The sequence below is a fragment of the Petaurus breviceps genome, unplaced genomic scaffold, assembly GCF_028583685.1.
Source record: "Petaurus breviceps papuanus isolate PSGF00001 unplaced genomic scaffold, PetGlider_PUasm1.0 103, whole genome shotgun sequence".
NCBI lineage: Eukaryota > Metazoa > Chordata > Mammalia > Diprotodontia > Petauridae > Petaurus > Petaurus breviceps.
The window spans coordinates 2610211-2631504 of NW_027185588.1; the positions used below are offsets into that span (position 1 = coordinate 2610211).

Genomic DNA, 21294 nt, shown 5'->3' on the forward strand with positions numbered 1-21294 from the left:
TTTTTTCTTCCCTCCCCCCACTCCATCATGTAAATTTTCTTTTTTTTTTCTTCCCTCCCCCCACTCCATCCTAGAGATGGCTACTGTTAGTCACAAATATGTATGTATATGTAAACTCATTCTATACATAAGTCTATTTATCAGCTTTTTCTCTGGAGGTGGATAACATCTTCCTTTGTAGTTAATTTGGGTATGCATAATAATCAAAATGACTTGGTTGCTCAAAGTTGTTCTTAAACAATATTTCTATTATTATATACAATGTTCTCTTGGTTCTACTCATTTCTTCATTATTTCACGAAAATCTATCCATTTTTTTTAAGTCAATGAGCTCATTATTTCTTATAGCACAGTAGTATTCCATCATGATCATATACCACAACTTGTTCAGCCATTCCTCAACTGACAGGCACAATGTCCCAGTCTTTGACACCAGAAAGAGAGCTGCTATAAATATCTTAAAACATGTACATCCTTTTCTTTTTCCCCTAATCATTTTTGGAAATATATCTAGTAGTTGGGGTGGTGAGGTGATGCAGTGAATAGAGCACTGGCCCTGGAGTCAGGAGGACCTGAGTTCAAATGTGACCTCAGACACTTAACACTCACTAGCCATGTGACCTTGGGCAAGTCACTTAACCCCAATTGCCCTACCCTCCCCCCTCCAAAAAAAATAGACCTAGTAGTGGTATTGTTGGGTCAAAAGGTACAGGCAGTTTACCACCTCTCTTTCGAAAGATGGATAATATCCTTTGCTCCCCCGGAATCATGGATGGGCCAGACATTGCATTGATCAGACTTCTTGGATTTCAAAGTTATTTGATTTTACAGAGTAGTTATTATATTAATTGTTCTGCATGTTTCTACATGTTTCGTTCTTCATTAAAAAAGAAGGGATACTGCCATATTTCTTCTATGATTTAATATAGTGTTTTTTAAAATGTTTTTAAATCAGTAAAAATTTGCCTTCTTTCTCTCCCAACTGAGAAAGAAAAATTGCTGTTACAAACATTTGATGAAACAAACTTTTTTTTTTAAGCAATTGGGGTTAAGTAACTTGCCCAAGGTTACATGGCCAGTTTTTGTGTGTGTGTGTGGGTGTTAAGTATCTGAGGCTGGAACCGATCCCAGGTCCTCCTGAGTCTTCCTGACTCTGGGGCCAGTGCTCTTACTCACTGCCGCCACCTAGCCTCCCCAAAAACAAACTTTCTCGATGCCTGTAATAAAAAAAAATGTATATCTCATTTTGCACTGAGTCCTTCACCTCTCTATCTGGTGATGTTCAAAGCCTGTTTTACCATGAATCCTATGGAACTATGGTTGGTCATGACAATACCTAGGGTTTCTAAGTCTTTCAAAGTTGTTTGTATTTACAATATTTTTGTCATATAATTTTTCTGATTCTGCTTACTTTATTCTACATGTGTTCATACAAATCTTCCCAGGTTTCTCTGGGACTATTCCCTTCACCATTTCTTATAACATAATAGCATTTCATCACATTCTTACACAATAACTTGTCCAAGCATTCTTCAACTAATGGACAATCTTTAGTTTACAAATCTTTGCCACCACAAAAAGAGCTATAAATATTTTTGTACATCTTTAGTTCAAATCTGTTTTGCTTAGGAATAATCCCTCCCTAATTGTACCTTCTTTCTAATTCTCCCCCTCCCTTTCCCCCTTCCCCTGCTGTTTCCCTATTGAATGAAATGTCTTTCTTTACCCAGCTACATGTGTGTGGTGGTGGGAGTATATTTTTCCCTCCTTTGACCAGTTCAAAAGAGTAATATTCAAGTGTCAGTTGCTCCCCTCACCTAGTCCTCCTTGTTTGTATAGACTTGTACACCCCAATTATATAATTTTCCCTAACCTTCCTCTGCTTTCTCACCCCTCAGGGTATTCCTCTTCCCCTCCCCTTCCATTTTTCATGATCATTAAGACATAACAGAATCCCTCCCTTCAGTCTAATTAGTCTCCCTCTTTGACCCCTGATGATGATATGGTTCAGAGGGGACACATGAATCATTTCCTCATATGAGAGTGTAAACAGTTTATCCTTGTTTAGTCCCTTATGATTCTTCATTCATGCTTATCTTCTTGTTTTTCTTGAATCCTGTGTTTGAACTTCAAAGTTTCTATGAAGCTCTGATGTCTCAGGAATTCTATGAGTCCAGATTTTTGTCAGGAAATCCTCTATTTCATCAAAGGTTTGATTTTTCCCTGGTTAGGATTATAATCAGTTTTACCAAATACATTATTCTTGCTTGTAAGCTTATATCCTTTGCCTTCTGAAATATCATATGCCAAGCTCTGTGCTCCTTTATATATAATGGTGCTGCTAAACTGCTTAACCCCAATTTATTTGGGGGTTTCTTTCAGGAAGTAATCCGTAGATTTTTTTTTTATTTCTACATTGCTCTCTGGTGCTAAGAGATAATAGACAGTTTTCTTTTTATGATTTATTAAAAATCTTACATATAGCCTCTGATTGCTAAATTCTCTTTCCTTGATCTATTTTCTATGTTAGTTGCTTTTGTAATGAGATTCCTCCCATTTTTTCTATATTTTTAGTCCTTTCGTTTTATTTTAATATTTCTTATCCCAAGGAACCATTAGTTTCTATTTGGTCTCTTCTAATTTTCTAGGAGTTTGCTGCCTGGGCAAGGTTTGGTTTCTCTCATGCCAAAGTGTTATCTTTCCAGTTCTTTCTTCCATAACTGTCATTTCTTTTCCCATTTTTCCCCTCTAGCACTCTCAATTCATTTGTAAAAAGTATTTTAAGTTAAAAAAAACTTCGTTTCATCTCTTCCAGGTATTGTACTTGAGTTTGTGCTCAAGCTGTGTTTTCCTTTGAGGCTTTCCTTGTAGAAGTTTTGGAATAATTATGTTCTGGAGTGTCTTGAATGTCCCTGTCACCATCATATCCTTTTTTTGTTTGTTCATTCTTCCAACCTACTTTCTAACTTTGGACTTTATGTTGGAGTCAGGCTCTGTACACTTCTGGTAGGAATCTCTGGGCTGATCCTGCTGCTACTTTCTTGGGATACTTAATGTGTCACTCCAAGATCTCTGAGATGAATTCATACTAGGGACCTGTAAGCTTTCAGTGCTCCCCAAACAGTCTGATCCAGGATTCTGTGTAGTTCTGTTTGGAGGAGCTGTCTCATGCTATGTTACCTTGATGTTTGCAAAGAAATGGAATTCCCACAAAGAACAAGAAATGAGCTAAATTCAGGACACAAAAATATTAAGAACTGATTTGAAAGTATGGTAGAACTCACATTAAAAGAGACCAACACTAAGCACCTATTCATGTCTAAAAGACAAAGTAAAAACAAATGTTCAAAGTGATTCTGGGTCAATGAGCAATCAGAACTCACAATAGGAGGAACTGGGATACAAGAAGTATATGGCTCTGAGACCTCTGGCATACAGTCTTACAATTTGAAGTAAATATCAGGAGGAAAAAAAGGAACACAGAAAGTGAGGAAAGGCCCTCCAGAGAGCAGTATAGAAGGGGTCACCAGGGCCACGGTCTAAGCAGAGGTAATGGGGATAAGAGGAATGATCAGAGGATAAGTAGAGATTAGTGGAACAGGCTGGGATCAGAATTCAGGCCCTCATTAACTCATGCCTGGTTATTGCAAAAGGCTCTTAATTGCTTTCCCTTCCTGTAGGTTCCCCCCTACCCTTTCCAATTTACCTTGCACAAGGCCAAGAGATTAATCTTCCAGGAACCACAATTTCATCATGTCACTACTCTACTCAGAAATCCCCAGTTCCCAGCTCCCACCTTTCCTATAAATCAAACACTTACACTTCCTATGTCAAAAGGTCTATTTTTATCAATACATTAGACTATGGCCCCTCAACTCCTACAGAAGCTATAAAACCTAGTGTCTATCTGACATTGCCTCCCTAAAGTGCTTCCTGATGACACCAATCTCTCAACAGTAACAGCCAGAGCCTTCTGAAAGGACTGGCTTTTTTGAGTGAATACAGAAAGAAAATTACATAGGGAGATGAATTCCCTAAGGGACAATTGACACATTGGACACAGTTGGATGGACAAGACAAGAAAGAAGAGACAGGGAAAGAAACAGAAGAAGCATTCAAAGGAGTAAAAGGAGAAAAAGGGTAGTGCCACAGGGACACAGATTCCACATGGGATAGTCAATGCCATCAAATAAGGCAGAATAGTTTAAGAAATAACAAGAATGAGAAAAATCTTTTGGAAGCAGGCACAAACCACTCAGTGGTGACTTCTAAGAGCAATTTTTTCTTAAGGTAATATGTGTAAAAACCAGATTAAAGGAACTGAAGAGTCCTATGAATATCTAAAGGCAGGACAGAAGGCAGTTATGACGAGAAAGAGATGAAATATATTCCTGAATGGGCAAATCTGATTTTTGAAGAACTGTTAAATTTTGCAAATTACAGACTGATAACGGCAAGGTACACTGAAAAAATAGAGGACTTAGGCAAGATACACTAAAAAAATAATTAGAAGGCATGGGTTGCAATCCCAGTTCTGCCACTGACTTCTGTGAAAATTTAGGAAGCCACCTCCTTCTCTAAGCCTTACTGTCTCTTATAAAATGACATAGTTGGTATGGACAACCTCTGTAGTCCTTTTCAGCCATACAGCTATGATCACAGGATCCTAAGAACTTTATTAACTGACAAAATTAAAAAATGGATGGTCTGTGAACACTTTAGGAAGGGAAGCAGTAATTGGTTGGCGGAGTACTGAGGACAAATCATGTCACAATAAGCCCACTTCCTTTTTTGACAGGGGACTTACTAGTATGTCTGAAAAATACTGGAGACAAATCCAAATTCCAGCAAAGCATTTAACAAAAAAAAGCATTTAACAAGGCCTCATCTGTTGTCCTTCCTTCTGGACAAGACAGAAAGATGTTAACTAGAAGGCAGTCCAGTAAGGTGGGTTTACCACTGGTTGGATAAACATCTCAAAGAATTCATGAATGAATGTCCACCGAGAGGAAGGTCTCTAATGGCATGGCACAGAGTTCTGTCTTTGGCCCCATTTCATTCAACATTTTTATCAATGAGTTAAATAAAGGAAGAGATGGCAAGGTTATCAAGCATACAGATGAAACAAAATTAGAAGGAAAAGCTAATCTGTTGGATGGAAATCCAAAAAGATCTCAATAGCATTTAAAAAGCCTTTTTTGTTATCCTGTTAGATAACAGGAGGATGCCAGTACAATGGTCCTTGTCTAATACAATGAAATTTAATAGCATAGAATCCTTCACTTTGGTTAAAAGAGATCAATTACACAACTACAGAATTTGGGAGCTATGGCTAAAAGGCAGTCTATTCAAAAGCAAACTGGGAGTTTTAGTAGACTGCAAGCTCAATGAGTCAGTAGATGACATGGCAGTCAAAAAAAAAGAGAGAGAAGAAGCAAATTAGGTCTTAAGATTCATGAATGGCTAGTACCCAAAACAAAGGAGACCATGGTCCCACTAACCTTTGACCTGGTCAGATATCTGAAGATCTAGTTTTGAACACATCTTAGGAAAGCCACTTAAAAGGGCCAATATGGCTAAGAAGGCTAACAGGATGGTGAGGGGACTTTAGCCAAGGTTAAAGAAACTGAGGAAACTTATCCAAGAGAAGATTTGGGGAAATGGGAAAATGGAATGCCCAGGAAGAGCCCCCAAAAGTGAGTGGTCCAATGACATTTCTCAGGTAAGCTGTGAAGGAGATGGCTCCTTCAGGTAAAGGCTGAAGTAGATGATCATCTCAAGCCCCTCCCAACTCTTGGGGTTCTGTGATGATGCATGGAGGCAATATCTTTGAGGTAGCAGAGATGGATTCTGAAATATAAATTTCAAGGGGAAGAATGATCACTAATTCCTCTGAGAGTTCTCCCTCATCTAATTCCTTGTTTTCTTCAAAACTCTGCTCATGTGACACCTTCCTCCTAAGGCTTTTCTTGATCCCTCTAGCTGCTAGTGTCCTCCCCCAAAACAATGACCTTGTACTTAATCTGTGTGTATTTATTATCAACTTATTTTTGTACATGCTGTCTCCCTCAAAAGAATGTAAGCTCCATGAGGGTAGGAACTGTTTCAATTTCATTTCTGTCTTTTTATCTCTAGTGCCTGGCACAGTGCCTGACACACAGCAGGCCCTTAATAAATGTCTGTGGTTTGATTGATAGGAAGTATAAGAGGCTGTTGTTCATCCTTTGTTTTTGAAGAGATCTGATGACATCACAGGGTGATGTCTTGATTTTCAAGTGAATTGGATTTAAGTGAGGCATAACTGCACAAGGTCATCAGCCTTGCTCTCTCTTCCACAGTCCTCAAAGTCCAGAGGCAAGACAAAAGTCAAAACGACTGGGGACGGCCCAAGATGCGAAAGATGACCTTGGCATCTTTGGTGCCTGACCAAGCTCTAAGCTCTCCACTCCACCTGCTTCAGCTGCCTTGGAACAAATTTTTCTCATCCATCCTGTCCACAGGGGGAAGTCTTCACATGCTTGGGGTCGACATCCCCCTAACTTACCAATGGGTTTGAGGCCTGTCAGTTACCCTCACCCTGGTTTAGTCTGTCTGCCAAGATGTTTTATTGGGGTGTGGCTGCTGATCATGCTATAGCTTCTTGGGGCCACAAGTATAAAAGGTCAGATACGGGGAGAGTGAGTTAGCAAGGTGAAGATAAAGATAAGGGAGATGCCTTATTCCAGGCAACTTGATCATTTCTTCACAGAACTAGAGATTTTCTGACCAAGATAATCTATATCAATCAACTAACCAACAAACATTTATTAGACAATCCCTATTCTCTAGGAACTTGTTGTTCAGTCGTTTCAGTCACGTCAATGACCCCATTTGGGGTTTTCTTGGCAGAGATACTGGAGTGGTTTGCCATTTCCTTCTCCAGCTCATTTTACGGATGAGGAAACAGAGAAACAGGGCCCAGGGTCACACAGCTAGTAAGTGTCTGAGGTCAGATTTGAAATCAAAAAGAAGAGTCTTCCTGACTCCAGGTCTGGCATTCTATCCACTGAGCCACCTAGCTGATCAAGGAGCTTACATAATGACAACCAGTCATCTGGTTTTTTGTTTCCAATAACTATTTCTCATCTACTCAACTGGACAGATGTACCTCTGGAGGCTCCTCTCTCATATTCGTGGTACATTCCTTTGACTTCATTTGTATAATTTTCAAAATAAGAACACCACTTTGTGGGAAAAGAAATGGAAAAATGAGCAGTTGTGAAAGAGACAAAACTATTCCAGAATGCAATTCTTATTCCTTTTTCCTCAGAGAAAAGAGGACTTGCCAGGAAGGCCCAGAGGGTAGTATATATCCAGGAAAGATAGAGGAGAGAGGTCACTAGGTTGATCTAAGCTCATATGACAATGTCACTGTTTCCCTCCCTGCTAGGAAACAGAAAACATTCACATGTCTGTCTGTAATAGGCCTTTTGGGGACAGTTTTTGACCCAGAGGAAAAGAGAATGAGAAAAATACAGCTTCAGAAAAGAGAAAAGAAATCTATGCTTCCTCCTTGGAGCACAGAGAAAAAAAAAAGTCCTTCCTCTTAGTCCCAAAGGTATCAGGAAATCCTGGTCCTTCCACATTTCAGCTAATCACCTTAGAACTTTTAACAAATAAGTCAAGATGCCAGCAATGCTACATTCGACATCCATCTAGCTCTGGGTAATCTGCATCCAGCAGCAGTCTGAACCCACCAGCTGGGGAGTGAACAAGTTCAAGGTATCAATAACACGTGGATACCTTAGACACAGACCCTGACAGTGAATTTATAATCTGAGGGTGGAAATCACAGGGTTAGAGTTAGCAGCTGCCACCAGGCCTCTCAAGAGTTCCCTGCCTCTAAGACCCAAAAGGAATAACCCTGTGCCTACCTCTATCAGCTGTCACTGAGCACAAATTAAGTGCTTAAAAACAGCTTTAAGATAAATAAAAGTCAGAAAACTGGTGACAAAGAGAAACAACAAACTTCAAAGTTCCAAAAGGCATATATCATGTATTCTAAATATTCCATATGTGTGTATGGAATACACATATTCTATATATCCAAAACGCATATACTCCCTCTGCTTGTCTCTCTCCACTGTCTTCTGGAGAGTTTTAAAACCTGTCACTTTAACTTCTTCCCTTCCCAGCTTCCTCCAGGGAGGGGCTAATACTTCTATCAGCCCCCTCATCCTTTATTCCTTATTCAATCAATCAATCAACATTTATTAAGCACCTACTATGGGCCAGGCACTGTGCTAAGCATGGGGGATGCAAAGAGGCAAAAAACAGTGCCTGCCCTCAAGAAGCATACAATCTGATGGGGGACACAACAATGTAGAACCAAGAGATATATGGGATAAATAGGAAATATTTATATAGAAAGAAGGCATTAGAATGAAGAGGAGAGGTTGGGGAAGCCTTCTAGTAAAAGATGGGATGGTAGTTGGGACTTAAAAGAAGCCAGGGAAGTCAGGAGTTGAAGTAGAGGAGAGAGAGCATTCCAGGCGTGGGTGATTTCTCTTCCTGGTTCGGTATCATTTGCATTTTGAACACTCATTCCATTTCCTCTCATCAATTTCCATGCATTTTTTAAAAATAAATTTTACTGAAATTTTTTTTTTACATCTCCAGAATTTCTCCCACTATCTCTCCTCTTATTCCCTCCCATACAACATTTTTAATGCTATGTAGTACAGTGGATAGAGTGCTGGACCTGGAATGAGGAAGACCTGAATTCAAATCTTCCCTTGGACACTTTCTAGCTATGTGCTGCTAGGCAAATCACTTAACCTCTGTCTCCCTCAGCTTCCTCAACAAAAAAATGGGACTAATAATAGCTCCCAGAATTGTTGAAAGAATAAAATGAGATAATATATGTAAAGTGCTTTGCAAACCTTATTGTATAAATGCATGCTAGTAGTAGTAGTAAAGGAAAAAAGAAAAAGAAAAAAAATCAGCAAAACTGAGCAATCCATCAAAAAAGCCTGAACATCCCCTTGGACCTCCCACCTCTGCAGGGGGGTGAGATGTCTTCTTATATCTCTTTTTTGGAGCCAGGCTTATTCTTTGTAATTCTGCAATGTTGCCTTGATTTTTGTAAGAGTGACTGTTCTCTTTCTTTATATTGCTATAGTCATTGTATACATCGTTTTCTTGGCTCTGCTTACTCCACTCTGCATCAGATTTTATGTCTTTCCATGAGTTCAAAAAAAAGTGTAATTTCATCAGATATTGAACAGACATTGATCAGATATTGGAAAGTTTTCTCAGAAAGATAGGAAACCTTGTGACAGAAAAGCAAATAACCATACTGAGCTGGATATAAAATATAATTGAACTAATATAGAAATATAAATTAATTAATATTTAACTTATATTAAATATATTTCCAATTTACCTAGAACCCATGCTGATTTATTCAAGATTTCACATGACAAGCTATTCATGTTTTTCTCTAAGTGGACAAATCAATGAGCATTTATTAAGTATTTACTGTATGCCAACCACTGTGCTAAGCTCTGGGGATACAAAACAAGGCAAAAATATTTTCTCTGTTCAAAAAGCTCACATCCTCATGGGGGACATAGTATGTAACAAATAGGTTAAGTCATGACAAGATTCAAACCAGGTAATTCCAGAGTCAAAGAACTAGCAGGGGATGTCTGGATCAGACCAGCAAGGGCTGTGCAGAAAGTGAGACTTAAAGGAAGACAAGAGTTGAAGGTGAGGAGGGAGCATCTCTTTCCTATTCTCTAGGTAGAAAAGATTAACATTAGGTGAGCCAGTACTAAAAATGCCCTTTCACAGTGTTTGACAAGTAATGCCCTAGGATAACTCCAAGGGGAACATGTTTGGTTACAAAGAAAAATGGACCCTACCTAAAATCCCCAAGTTCCTATAGCTCTCCAGCAGCATGAGCCTGTTCAGATCCCTCTGAGCTGTGCCCGGCTGTGACCACTCTGCCTGAATAACATCCAAAGACCATAGCCTTGAATGTCCCTGATGCATGAAACACCAAATACATTCTGGCTCAAGCAAAGTGATCCTGAGAGAAGCAGGACATATGGCGACGGCACTCAGGAGGTGGACAGGCAGTCATTTGGACAAATTTCTGAGTAGTCCAGGTTAAGTCCGGTTGGGCATGTCCACCCACCTTCCTGGCTTTGTAGTAGAGTCTGTCAAAGATAAAAACACAGAAACAGCATAGGAAACAGCCCTTGCCCTCAAGGACCTTAATCTGGGGCTGGGATGAGGGGTGGGGGAAGGGCTGGATCCCAGTGGGGGGAATCTACTTCTTCTGATCAGGCAGAGAGAGCATCCCTAGGCATGGGGGAAAGCTAGTGAAAAGGCCCCTAGGACTTGTTCAGCGTCCACAGTTCTTGTCTGTCCAAGCTGTTGCAGTAAAAGCTATGCCCTTCACCTTCAATCCCCCAAGTTCCAGAATTCATATAACCTGCACAGGTTACAAGGAGCTCTACACACACCCATTCCCTGGCAGAAACAACCCTAACAACCACCAGAGCCCTTGATGGCCACTGAGAATTTTCCTCCTCGAATTCCCAATTCCACAACAACCCTTAATTTCTATAATAGGAGTCTGCTTTACTAAGACAGGAAGCTGAACTCTTATCTTCTTGGCCCTCACTCTGCTAGGGCAATTTCTACCACAGTGGAAAGAACATCACTGCTGAGGTACAGCACCAGGGTTCTAAATCTGCCTGTGTGACGTTGAGCAATCCATTTCACTTTCTCTGGGTCTGTTTCCCCATCTCTAAATGAAAGGGCTGGATTAGATGGCCTCCGCGGTCCTTCTCAGCTCCAAATCAATGGTCCCATGATCTTGCACACTTTTCTTCATTGGTGTAACAGAGTTTCTACAATGTTGTTGTTGTTTGCATAGACTTAGTTTTCACTGGCAAAGGGAACTCACAGGTAAGGAAACACCCTCCAACCAATTCAAATCAGCATGTACTAGAACAAACTACAGCCTTTGAGAGTTGCCTCATACTGAGAAATAGATGGGCCCAGGATCTGCGGCCCTAACCCTTCTGAAGCTTCCTTCCATCTCCCTTCATGACTTTCTATCGTGTCTTTTCTGGCCTCATGTCGTTTCTTTTAACAACAGACCAAGGAGTGGGGATTGACCTCTAGCAGGACTTCATATTCCCCAGCATATCCATGCTCCTTTTCCTTACCTAGCAACAGGGATTTCAGTTTCAAAAGCCAGTAGAATTTCCCAAGGGTCATGCTGCTCAAGCTGGATCTGTAGGGAGCTAAAGAAGAAATGTCCCATGAGATACTCGACTGGAAGATCAACAGGCAAGGGAAGAATCCTTGGAACTAGCTCAAGGGATCACTGAGGGGACAATATTTTGAAACTGGAGGACAAGGAGCAAACTCCGATGGTCCCAGGCTTGCAGATGAACAAGCCACTTAGCAGGACCTTTCCTCATTCATTGCCTCTTTGTCACTTTATCACATCATCCTTCAGATATCCATGCCCCTTTTATCTTCCTCTTAGAGCTCAAGCCAAGCTCCCTTCCTCCATCTAGACTCTGGATCCTAGGCTCTCTCATCTCCTCTGGGAGATGAGATCTGGGCCCCACAATTACCTTCCCATTACCTCCTAGCACCCTCTTCTTAAGGCACCAATCTGACCATAAAACTGATATTCAAAAACCTTCAGTGGCTATATTGCCTTATGGGAAAAACAGAAACTCCTCAGATGGTACTGACGGACTTCCATAATCTAGCTACCTGGTGAGGAATATTTAGCATTATCCATACTTTCTCCTCAAACAGAAGGGCAGACCACTTCATTCTTGTTGTTGTATCACCAGAGGAAGGAACACCTGAGTTCAAGTGTAACACACACTGGCTGTGTGACCCTGGGCAAGTCACTGCACCTCTCAGTGCCTGAGATGAGAAGCTGCAAAGTAGTTAAGAAATCTGCATTGATAGAAGAGGCTTAGTAACTGGAGAACTCCCTAAACCAAGGACATCAACAGGTCTCGTCCCCCCCCCATCCCCTCAAATCTTTAGTGCCCAGCACTAGATACATTGGAGGTATTGAACATTTGTATAACTAAAATTAATTCAGGTATGAACTCTACATTGCAGCCAAATTGTACTAGCTATTCCCCAAAATCAATAGCCTCTCACCTCTGTGCATTCACATGAGCCATGCTTCAGAAGCTCCCCCTCCTCAACTCTGCCTCTAAGAATCATAGTCTTCCTGGGATTAGCCCAAGAGCCATCACCTTCACAAAGCCTTCTCTGATCCCCCACATCTGTTAAAACTCTTCCCCAGGGTGGCCAGGTAGCACAGCTAGTAAGAGCACTGGCTCCAGTGTCGGGATGACATGTGGTTTGAATCCGGGCTCAGACACTTATTACCCACCCAGAAACACCTGGCCAAGTAACCTGGAGCAAGTTACTTAACCCCAATTGCTTAGGGGCGGCCAGGTGCCTCAGCAAGTAAGAGCACCGGCTCCAGTGTCGGGATGACCTGGGGATCAAATCTAGGCTCAAATACTTAGCACCACACCCAGAAATAACTGGCTGTGTAACCTTGAGCAAGTTACTTAACCCTGATTGCTTTTTTAAAAAAACTCTTTCCCACCGGAAATGACCTTGTATCAACTTGCTTGTGGCCCCTTCCTATGGCTCCAGTCTTCTTACACTTTATTCCCTTCTGTAGTCCAGCTACACTGGCCTAAATACTATTCCTCACACAAGCCTGGAATGCTTTCTTTCCTCACCTCTGTCTCTTAGAATCCCTGACTTTCTTCAAGGCTCAGCTCAAGGGCCACCTTCCCACAATGGGACTTTCTCAGTTCTCCCAGATACTAGAGCCCCTCCATCTACATCCTGTATGTATCTTATATGTACAGTTGTTTGCATATTGCCTCCCCCATTCAAATGGGAGCTCCTTGAGGGCAGGGACCATGTTTCACCTTTGTGCCCCAAGAATTTAGCAAGGTGCATAAATGTTTGTCGGCTGTCACAGTGTTGAAAACTGTACATTGATTGATGTCATATATCTCTAATAGGATGGAGGGGCTCATCGAGGACAGGGACACTTATTTTTGTGTCCTCAGGATAATGCACAGACTCTTCTTGGGCCTAGGTAACTGTGCTGTTACGAAGTGCTTACTAAGTGTTCCTGTGTGTTTGTAACTAAAATGAGATGGTATCCTGCCTCATAGCCCTCAGACAGACCAGGCAAGAAATGTCACCTGAGTAAAACCTACCAAGTTCTATGAAGATGGAGGACACGGGAAGCAAAGGAGCAGATCCCCACCCTACCAGTAATGTCACCATCTCAAGTTCTGCCTCCTCCTTTGGATCAATGGTGGGATTCCAAGGGACAGTACACATGAACTGGATACAAAAGTCAACTTCTCTGGTCTTGCGGCTCCTCTTCTTTAGAATTCTTCTCTTCCTTCAATACTCAGAACGGGTACTTACTCCTCCAGGACTCTTGCCCTCATCTCCACAGTTCTTAGTCCTCTCTACTTCATCAAATCCCCTGGCATCTCCACCCATACATTATATTCACCACTCCAGTTACCTCCCCAAGTTAAAAAACGCCTTGAGGACAGGAACTTTCTAGCAGCAAGAACTATCCTACGAGGCAGTAGATAGATTGCTGAATCTGGGTGTTGTGAAAACAGAAAAGACATGACTTGACAGAGCATTGGATATGAGAGGAGGAGTGAGTGTGAGCAAGGAATCGAGAATGACAGAGGTAGCAAGCCTGAGTGACTTTGAGGATGGCAGTGCACTGGACAGTAATAGGTATTTTGAAAGGAAGATTTTTTTTCCAGTGGGGGATGGGGTGCATGGTGGAGGATGGTGACTTCTGTTTTGGCCATGCTGAGTTTCAGATGTCTATAGGTTATCCAGTTCAAGATATCCAAAAGGTACCTGGTTATATGAATCTGGTGCTCAGAAGACAGGTTATTACTTGATCTATAGTATAGATGTGGGAATCATCTGCATAGAAATTATAATCAAACTCATGGGAGCTGATGACATTTCAGAGTGACACAGCACACAGAGAGGAGGGCCCAGGAAAGAGTCCCTGAGGGACAGCCGTGGTTGGTATGTATGAGCTGGATGAAGACACATCCTAGGGGACTGAAAAGAAGCAGTCAGACTGATAGGAGAAGAACCAGGAGAGAGCAGTGCCATGAAAACCTAGAAAAAGTCAGAGGTGGCAGAGAGGTCAAGAAGGATGAGGACTGAGGAAAAACCACAGTGTCTGGCAACTGAGAAATCTCCGGTTACTCTGGGAAGGCAGTTTCGGTGGAATAAGTTGGGAAGACAGATGGTGTGTTTGTGGTAGATCACAGGGAAGGAGCCAGCAGATGGGGAGATATCCAAGATTAGATAGAGGAAGATAAATGGGGTCAATCTGATAGGAAGGGACGAGGACCTAGCCCAAATCCCAAGCTGAGAACCAGGCAGAGGTCCAGGGGGGAGGGGGTGGGGAGGTAAGGATCTGCCCCTCCAGTCCCCAGGGTCTGACTAGGCCAGATGTCCCCACACGGGTTTCCCGGCTGCCCACTCCCTACGTTTTCGAGTTCCCTCTAGGACCACTCTTAAGGAGTTCCACCCTAAGGCCGGGGCTATTAACCGCCAGCACCCCTAGGGCTGATGAGCCCCGTTCTTCTCCGGTGCTCCCCACACCAACGGCCATGGGGGATGGGGGAGTGCTCCCCCTCCTCCCCGGACCTCAGACCCTTTCCATTTAGTAAGCGCCATCCCGTAGGGCCCCAGTTACGGCTGTCACCCTTTAGACTATAAGCTCCTTGAGGACAAGCGATGGTGGTGTCCCCAAGAATGATCACAGAGCAAGTTACGGAGTAAGCCCTTAAACTCCAGACTGTGGCCCCACCCCTTAGGCGCTTGGCCCCGCCCCTGCCCATCTTGGCCCCGCCCTTTCCCCTCCCTCCCAGCTCGCCGGGGCCCCGCCCCCGAGCCCTGGATCCGCAGGGTAAGGCGGTAGCCCTCTTGAGACTTAACAGTCTAAGTCGGCTCCAAAGGCTCCAAGTTGGGGCCAGGTCCTCATAGGGTCTGGATAGGCCGCAACCACAAACAAAAGAGGTGACCAGTCGTGTGAACACCGATCTGGAGTGCGCCTGCGCACAGAGCCCTGTGACTACCATTCCCAGTATCCTCTGTGCTGCCCTGCTGAGAGGGGGCGGGAGGGGAGCCCCATTCCTACACCTGGGCCAGTTTATGGGATGTGTCTCCATGGCAACCTCTTTTCTCCACCTAGACCAGGCCTGGGCCTCTAAAGGAAACTGAGGGAAACTCAAGCGGAAGATAAAATAACGCCACGGGGCAAGATCCTCGGCAATAGTTTCTACTGTCTGTCTACCTGTTTGTAGTTCCTCTCGAGGGGAGGGGCAGACTCGCGGATTAACGTATCCGCTTCCAGCCGGGGGTATCGCAGCGCTAGGGCCAGCTAGTGCAACTCCGCCTTATTTTACTGATGGGATAACAAGCTCAGAGAGGTGGGGCGGCTCAGGAAAGGATTCCCTGGGGGTTAGGACTGGGGGGGGGGGGGGGGGGGGGGGGGGGAGGAGAGGGGGGGCCGGGGGGGGGGGGGGGGGGGGGGGGGGGGGGGGGGCCGGGGGCACCCATAGGGAAGCCTGAAAATGGAGTCCGCCGGCCGCCCAGAGCGCGCGGAGGGTTCTGGGAAATGTGGTCTCCAGCGTTCGCTGCGAAGGCTCTAGGGGTTGGACGCTTTCTGGTCGTGCAGACCGACCCCGCCCGAGCCGTGGTTGTGCAGCCGGTTCCTGAAGAACCTTAGCGACGCGGAACCAACTCCCTGCCCCCCAAAGGCAACCTGCTCCAGTATGGGACGGTTCTGGTGGTTTGGCACATTTCCTGAAAAGAAGCCTGGAACGTATACCCTTTGCGTTCCCTTCTCCCCTTGGGGCCAAACCAAATAAGATGAATCTCCCTTCCTCCAGTACTTAGGCACCGTGTACCCCGGCCCCAATTTTCTCTAAGATAAGCATCCAGGGGCCTTCTACTTATCCTTGTAGGACAGACTCTCACCATTCTGTGTGTGCTCCTCTACATCCCTCCCAAGTCTTTCCTAAAACCTAATAACTGGAATTGAACACAGTGCTCCAAATGTGGGGGGACAAAAGCACAGTAAGTCCAGGTCTCCTTTTATGCAGTCTGCCATCGAACGAGTTTTCTTGCTGCTATGTCACACTATATAAAAATCTGACAAGAGATTTTTAGTCCACTAAAAAAAAACACTACCACTATTTTTCTGATGCATTGGACTGTTTTTAGATTATTTATACACAATGTATCCACCCTAGCTGGGTAGTAAGAGTTGTTCAACCAGGGTTCACTGCTTGACCTGTGCCCTGATCCCACCCCACCTTCTGATGCCCCTTTGGTGGCCTTGCTCCATCCATCATCCTGTCTACTACAAAACAACAACCCTAGGGTAGGATAAAGGTTTAGATAAGACATAAAGGCTGCTTCTGGGGAGCCTTGAGTCTGGTGAGCAGATGCGATAAAAATACAAATAACTCTAATTCAGAGATGGGAAGAAGTCCCATACTAAGAAGGGCTGCAGCGAGAGTAGGCAGCTATTTTGAGCTTTAAAGGACAGACAGGAATTCAGTAGGCCAAGGAGGGGGAGGGAGGGCATTCCAGGCCTAGGAAATAGCCAGAGGCAGGAGAGTGGTGGGGGTTGTCCAACATTTTGGCTGAAGAATAGAATGAATTGGAAAGTAGAATGGTGCCAGGTTGTGGAGGGCTTTAAATGCCGGTGCAGAGGAGTCTAAATTTTACTTGGGAGGCAAAAAAGTGGCACAGCTAGATCTATGCATAAGAAATGTTATTTTGAATGATGGTGGGAAGACCTGTTAGGAAGGAGAATCTGTACTATAGTGAGGACTACATAAAGTCAGAGGAGGATACAAAGGATTTGGGAAAGGAAACATTCAAAAATAACCCCTGAGTTTTCAAATATGGGAGGCAGAGTACCACAGCTGAAGATAGCGTAGCCATAAGGAAGGGCTGGTTTAGGAGGGAAGATGATGAACTCAGCTTTTAACATGTTGAGTTTCATGTGCCAGTGGGAGATTCAGGTGGAGACATTTTGTAAGGATATAAGAGATGCATTCACGCCTGGAGCTCAGGAAAGAGTTCAAGATTGGCAACATATCATTATATTTCTTAATAATATCATCTCCATAAGAGTGGAGAGTATTATTATATCTTAGTAATATCAGCAACATTTTCTGGATCTCTTGGCAAGTGACTGGGGTTTGTTCACAGCTCTTCTACTTACTATCTATGTGACCCTGGGCAGGTCAGGTCAAGCCTGCCTCAGACTTGGTCTCCTCATCCAGAGAATATGATGAGGGGACTGGATGACCTGTACAGTCTCTTGCAGCTGTAAGTCTCAGATCCTGCTTAGGAAAGATGACAGCTCACATTTCCATGGTACTTTGCAATTTGCTAAAACCTTTCCTCAGAGTAATCCTGTCCTGATTGGCGCTCTCCTCTCTTCTCTCTTGGTGACATTACCAGCTCCCATGGATTCATTTGTCATCTCTATGAAGACGATTCCCATATCTACATATCCAGGCCATGTCTCTTTCCTGAGCTAGTTTCCTATTACGAATGCCAGTTGGACATCACCTGGATGTACCATCTGTATCTTAAACACGTGTTCAAAACAGAGCCTGCCTCTCTTGCTAACTTCCTTATTTCTATCCAAAGCACCATCATCCTTCTGGTCACCCAGGTTCATAATCTTGGAGGCATGGGGCATCCTCAGCTCTTCCTTCTACCTCGAGCCCCACATCCAATCAGTTGTTATGTCTTACTTATTCTACCCCAAAATATCTCTCACGTCTGTTCCCTTCACTCCACTTTTCCACTCACTTAACAACGGCACAGTGTCTGGCTATAGTGGGTGAGATAAATGCTTGTTGACAACCACTCTAATTCAGACCTCTGGGACTACTGCAGTAACCTTTTTTAAAAACAGCCTCTTAACTGGCTTCTCTCTAGGCGATCCTCCGCCCACCTGCTAAATACTTTCTACTGATCCTTCTTGACTCTAGAATAAAAAAATAATCTCTTCTGCTTGGCATTTAAAACCCTTTACAATCTGACTCCAGTCTGGCTTTCTGGGTTGCTTTCATGGTATCCCTCCCAACCACCCCCATACATTCTACCTTCAGCCAAACTGTTTTCCTTGTTTTTCCCCATGTGACATACTATCTCCATGCCTGAAATGCTCTCCCCTCTCACCTCAACCTTTTGGAATCTCTAGGTCCCTTTAAGGCCAAGCTCAAGTGCTGTCTCTGACATAAGGCCTTTCTTGGTGGTCCCAGCTGTTGGTCTTCATCTACCAAGTGTTATTTTATACATACACACATGTATGTGGGTACATACATACATATATGTATATACACATACACATATACATATAGTATCAATTATCTGAAGAAAATCATGAAACCATGCTGACTGGCCTGACCACAAATTTATCTATCCACTGGACCCTCATTGCAGCAAGGTAATTCACAAGCCTATTCTCCACAACAGCTGTTCCAAATCTCTGCTCCCACAGCATTTCCTCCCCAAAACTTTCTCTACTGAGGACCTCACCTCATACTTCACATAAAAAATTGAGACCACTGACTCAAATTAAGACCACTCACTTTCCCCTTCCTCCACATCTTTCCTTATTCACACATCTTCCTCACTATTTTTCTCCTTCATTCCAGTCTTAGATTAAGAGATGGTTCTTGCTGAGGCAACCCTTCTCTATATGCCATTAATCCCATCTTCTGATTTATCCAGAAAATTGCCCACACTATTATCCCCAATCTCTCTCACTTATCTTCCATCTCTCCCACTTATCTTCCATCTCTCCCTATCTCCTGGCTCTTTCCCTTCTACCTATAAATATGCCCATATTTCCTTAAAAGACTCTCACGTGACCCAGCTATATATCTCTCTTCCCCATTGTAGCTAAACTCTTTGAGAAAGCTGTTTACAACTGGTGCCTCCACTTCCTCTCCTCTGAATTCTAATCTCCAGAAATCTGGCTTCCGACTTCATTCAACTGAAACTGCCCTCTCCGGAGTTAACAACGGTCTCACATTTCTCTCCCCAGTCCTCATCCTCCCAGACTTCTCTGTAGTATTTTACCCTGCTGATCATGGTCTCCTGCATATTCTCTCTTCTCTAGGTTTTCATGAAACTACTGGTTCTTTTCTCTGTTCCTTCTTAGTCTCTTTGCGGGGTCTTTACCCACTAACCATGGGTATATACCCTAAGGTTCTGCCCTGGGCCCCCTTTTCTTTTCACTCTTTATCATCTCACTTGATGAACTCGTCAATTCCTATGGGTCCAATTAATCATCTCTATGCATATAATCCCCCAGATATATGTGTGTATAAATATACACACATTTATATATATATATATATATATATATATATATATATATATATCTGCCTTAGTCTCTTTGCTCAGCTAATCATGAATCTCCCTCTGCCTCTTAGATGTCTCAAACAAGATACAATATAGGCATCTAAAATGTGACATGTACAAAACAGAACTCATCTTTATCCCCAACCTTCATCCTTCCAAACCCCACTATTAAGGGCACCACATTCCTCCCAGTTGCCCGAAACTTTGGTGTTACCCTTGACCAGTCGCTCTCACCACATACATCCAGACCTCTGCCAGATTTCATTATTTCTACCTTCTGAACACCTTTGTATATGTCCTTTCTCTATACTCACACCACCATAGCCAAGTACCAAGTGCCAAGTGCTGGGGATGCAAAAAGGGCAAGAATGTGGTCCTCTCATCAGGTTCTCATCACTTCATACCTGGACAACTGTAATCTTCTGCCTTTACATCTCTCTCATCTCGGTCCATCCTCTTGCTCAGCTATCAAAGTGATTTTCCTAAAAAGAAGGTCTGACACCCTTCGCTCACTGAGCTCCTGTGGTTTCCTGTTTCCTCCACGATCAGATACAAATTCCTCTGTTTGGCGTGTGAAGCTCTTTATAATTTGCTGTCTGTTTGGTTGGGGATTTTTTGGGGGGTGGGGGGGAGGCAATTAGGGTTAAGTGACTTGCCCAGGGTCACACAGCTAGTGCCTGGGATCAGACTTGAACAAGTCCTCCTGACTCCAGGGCCAGTGCTCTAACTACTTCACCACCTAGCTGCCCCTTAGAACTTTTCAGCTTTTCCTCTTGTCTCTTACTCCCATCTGGTGACAGTGGTGTTTTGCTGTTTGTTGCCCATGACATCCCATCCCCCAGCCAATATACTCTTCCTGTATCTTGTACATACAGAGTTAGTTGCCTGTTGCCTCCCCTATTAGACTGTGAGATCCTTGGGAGCACACTCTCAGACACGCTTGCTGTCTATGTGCTTTTGCCTCGGCTATGCCCTCTGACCCCTCACCTCTTAAGTTTCCCTGCACTGCTCTCAGGGTTTGCTCAGAGCTCTGCTCCCTTCTGCAGGAGGCCTCTCCTGGTGCCTCTCTGCTCCCCCACCCCCTCCCCAGGAGCTGGTGCCTTCCCCTTTTAAATGACCTTTCATCTGCCCTGTAGACATATGCTGTGTTATGTGCCCAGGTGCACAATGTGTCCTCCATTAGCATGTGAGCTTTGGGGGCAGGGTTTTTTGGCCTTTCTTTGTATCTTCAGCACTTATCTAAGTGCCTGGCACATACTAGGTACTTAAGAAATGCCAGTTAAGCTTAGCTGAGTCAGCAGGTATGTAACCCAAGCATTATTGTCTGCACTTAAGCAGTGACCAATGTTTAGTGAATGACTTACTCAGAGTCACAGCTAATAAGAGGCAGAGCCTGGACCCCGGATCTTCAGGTCCCAAATGCAATGTCCCCCACAGTACACGTGCTGCCCTTTCCCCCTCCTTGTCTCTTGCCCTCTTGTCCATCCTAGAGTCTGGATCCTTCCAGCCAGGGCTGTTGTAACCCTTACCTGACCTCAGCTCACTCAGGACTCCTGTGCACGCATCATACTCGGTGGAATTAGGTTTACTGGGTTTTATCTCCTCTGCAAGACAGTAAATGCCTTGAGGAGTTTATTATACTTTGGCTTTGCATACAGATGTTTTCATTTTTGCCTTTGAAGCCCTCAGCACTTGGGAAGCACTTAAGAAATAATTATTGAACTGAAACGAATGAATGAGTGCTTGTTGAACAGGGAGATGTCCTGTGGATGA

General features: G+C 43.6%; 1 long non-coding RNA gene across 1 annotated transcript; it reads right to left on the bottom strand.

Annotated features, from left to right (window-relative positions):
- Positions 1 to 9472: 9472 nt before the first annotated feature.
- Positions 9473 to 15239, bottom strand: LOC138177128 (uncharacterized). Its single transcript, XR_011172433.1, has 3 exons — positions 15058 to 15239; positions 11223 to 11300; positions 9473 to 10202 (listed from the first exon to the last, which is right to left on the bottom strand). It is a non-coding gene; the product is annotated as an uncharacterized lncRNA (long non-coding RNA).
- Positions 15240 to 21294: the final 6055 nt, after the last annotated feature.